This window comes from Schistocerca americana, unplaced genomic scaffold (genome assembly GCF_021461395.2).
Source record: "Schistocerca americana isolate TAMUIC-IGC-003095 unplaced genomic scaffold, iqSchAmer2.1 HiC_scaffold_16, whole genome shotgun sequence".
In the NCBI taxonomy this organism is placed as follows: domain Eukaryota; kingdom Metazoa; phylum Arthropoda; class Insecta; order Orthoptera; family Acrididae; genus Schistocerca; species Schistocerca americana.
Window position 1 is genome coordinate 12,525,193 of NW_025725687.1, and position 3,886 is coordinate 12,529,078.

The window sequence follows — 3,886 nt, forward strand, 5'->3', positions numbered from 1 at the left end:
TACCTTGGACCTTCCTATTGACGATAAAACACAGAAACTGCATCCGAATTTAATACAAAAGGAACAATGCCGACATAAGTACCAGAGGACTAACACTCTAACATTCATTGATTTGAACCTCTCCTGTGAGTCCAGTTTTCGATTCCGATGCTTCACTTCAGGTTTACTGTATCTGTGGGACCTTCTTATTGACGATGAAACACAGAAATTGCATCCGAATTTAATACAAAAGACATAATGCCGACTTATGTACAAGAGGACTGACACTCTAACTCTCTATGATTTGAACCTCCCCTGTGAGTCCAGTCTTAGATTCCGATGCGTCACTTCAGGTTTACTGTACCCCTTGGACCTCATATTGACAATGAAACACAGAAATTGCATCCGAATTTAATACAAAAGGCACAATGCCGAGTTAAGTACGAGAGGACTGACACTCTAACTTTCTATGGACCGAACCTCTCCTGTGAGTCCTGTTTTAGATTCCGATGCTTCACCTCAGGTTTACTGTATCCCTTGGACCTTGTTATAGACGATGAAACACAGAAATTGCATCTGAATTTAATACAAAAGGCATAATGCCGACTTAAGTACAAGGGGACTGACACTCTAACTCTCTATGATTTGAACCTCTCCTGTGAGTCCAGTCTTAGGTTCCGATGCGTCACTTCAGGTTTACTGTATCCCTTGGACCTTCTTATTGACAAGGAAACACAGAAATTGCATCCGAATTTAATACAAAAGGCACAATGCCGACTTAAGTACAAGAGGACTGACACTCTAACTTTCTATGATTTGAACCTCTCCTGTGAGTCCAGTTACAGATTCCGATGCTGCACGTCAGGTTTACTGTGTCCCTTGGACCTTCTTATTGACGATGAAACACAGAAATTGCATCCGAATTTAATACAAATGGCACAATGCCGACTTAAGTACAAGGTGACTGACACTCTAACTTTCTATGATTTGAACCTCTCCTGTGAGTAAAGTTTTAGATTCCGATGCTTCACTTCAGGTTACTGTATACCTTGGACCAATTTATTGACGATGAAACACAGAAATTGCATCCGAATTTAATACAAAAGGAACAATGCCGCCATAAGTAAAAGAGGACTGACACTCTAACTCTCTATGATTTGAACCTCTCCTGTGAGTCCAGTTTTAGATTCCGATGCTTCACTTCAGTTTTACTGTATCACTTGGACCTTATTATTGACGATGAAACACAGAAATTGCATCCGAATTTAATACAAAAGGCGCAATGCCGAGTTAAGTACGAGAATACTGACACTCTAACTTTCTATTATTTGAACCACTGCTGTGAGTCCAGTTTTGGGTTCTGATGCTTCACTTCGGGTTTACTGTTTCCCTTGGACCTTCTTATTGACGATGAAACACAGAAATTGCATCCGAATTTAATACAAAAGGCACAATGCCGACTTAAGTACAAGAGGACTGACACTCTAACTTTCTATGATTTGAATCTCTCCAGTGAGTCCAGTTTTAGATTCCGATGCTTCACTGCAGGTTTACTGTATCCCTTGGACCTTCTTATTGACGATGAAACACAGAAATTGCATCCGATTTTAATACAAAATACACAATGCCGCCTAAAGTACAAGAGGACTGACACTCTAACTTTCTATGATTTGAACCTCTCCTGTGAGTCCAGTTTTAGATTTCGATGCTTTATTTCAGGTTACTGTATACCTTGGACCTTCCTATTGACGATGAAACACAGAAATTGCATCCGTATTTAATACAATAGGATCAATGCCGACTTAAGTACAAGAGGACTGACACTCTAACTTACTATGCTTTGAACCTCTGCTGTGAGTGCAGTTTTAGATTCCGATGCTTCACTTCAGTTTTACTGTAACCGTGGGACCTTGTTATTGACGATGGAACACAGATATTGCATCCGAATTTAATACAAAGAGCACAATGCAGACTTAAGTACTAGAGGACTGACACTCTAACTTTCTGTGATTTGAACCCCTACTGTGAGTCCAGTTTTTGATTCCGTTGCTTCACTTCAGCTTTACTGTATCCCTTGGACCTTCTTATTGACGATGAAACACAAATTGCATCCGAAATTAATGCAAAAGACACAATGCCGACTTAAGTTCAAGAATACTGACACACTAACTTTCTATAATTTGAACCTCTGCTGTGAGTCCAGTTTTAGATTCCGATGCTTCACTTCAGGTTTACTCTATCCCTTGGATCTTCTTATTGACGATGAAACACAGAAATTGCATCCGAATTTAATGCAAAAGTCACAATGCCCACTTATGTACAGGAGGACTGACACTCAAACCCTCTATGATTTGAACCTCTCCTGTGAGTCCAGTATTAGATTCCGATGCTTCACTTCATGTTTACTGTATCCCTTGGACCTTCTTATTTACGTTGAAACATAGAAATTCCATCGGAATAAAATACAGAAGGCACAATGCCAACTTCAGTACAACGGGACTGACACTCTAACTTTCTATGATTTGAACCTCTCCTGTGAGTCCTGTTTTAGATTCCGATGCTTCACTTCAGCTTTACTGTATCCCTTGGACCATCTTATTGACGATGAATCATAGAAATTGCATCCGATTTAATACAAAAGGCACAATGCCGACTTAAGTACAAGGGGACTGACACTCTTTCTATGATTTGAACCTCTCCTGTGAGTCCAGTTTTAGATTCCGATGCTTCACTTCAGGTTTACTGTATCCCTTTTACCTTCTTATTGACGATGAAACACAGAAATTGCATCCGGATTTAATACAGAGGGCACAATGCAGACTTAAGTACAAGGGGACAGACACTCTAACTTTCTATGATTTGAACCCCTAATGTGAGTCCAGTTTCAGATTCCGATGCTTCACTTAAGGTTTACTGTATCCCTTGGACCTTCTTATTGACGATGAAACACAAATTGCATCCGAAATTAATGCAAAAGGCACAATGCCGACTTAAGTTCAAGAATACTGACACACTAACTTTCTATAATTTGAACCTCTGCTGTGAGTCCAGTTTTAGATTCCGATGCTTCACTTCAGGTTTACTGTATCCGTTGGACCTTCTTATTGACGATGAAACACAGAAATTGAATCCGTATTTAATACAAATGGATCAATGCCGACTTAAGTACAAGAGGACTGACACTGTAACTTACTATGCTTTGAACCTCTGCTGTGAGTGCAGTTTTAGATTCCGATGCTTCACTTCAGGTTTACTGTAACCGTGGGACCTTGTTATTGACGATTTAACACAGATATTGCATCCGAATTTAATACAAAGAGCACAATGCAGACTTAAGTACAAGAGGACTGACACTCTAACTTTCTGTGATTTGAACCCCTACTGTGAGTCCAGTTTTTGATTCTGTTGCTTCACTTAAGGTATACTGTATCCCTTGGATCTTCTTATTGACGATGAAACACAGAAATTGCATCCGAATTTAATACAAAAGGCACAATGCCGAGTTAAGTTCAAGAATACTGACACCCTAACTTTCTATTATTTGAACCTCTCCTGTGAGTCCAGTTTTAGATTCCGATGCTTCACTTCAGGTTTACTGTATCACTTTGACCTTCTTATTGACGATGAAACACAGAAATAGCATCCGAATTTAATACAAAAGGCACAATGCCGACTTAAGTACAAGGGACTGACCCTCTAACTTACTATGATTTGAACCTCTCCTGTGAGTCCAGTTTCAGATTCCGATGGTTCACTTCAGGTTTACTGTATCCCTTGGACCTTCTTATTGACGATGAAACACAGAAATTGCATACGAATTTAATACAAAAGGAACAATGCCGAGTTAAGTACAAGAGGACTGACACTCTATCTTTCTATTATTTGAACCTCTGCTGTGAGTCCAGTT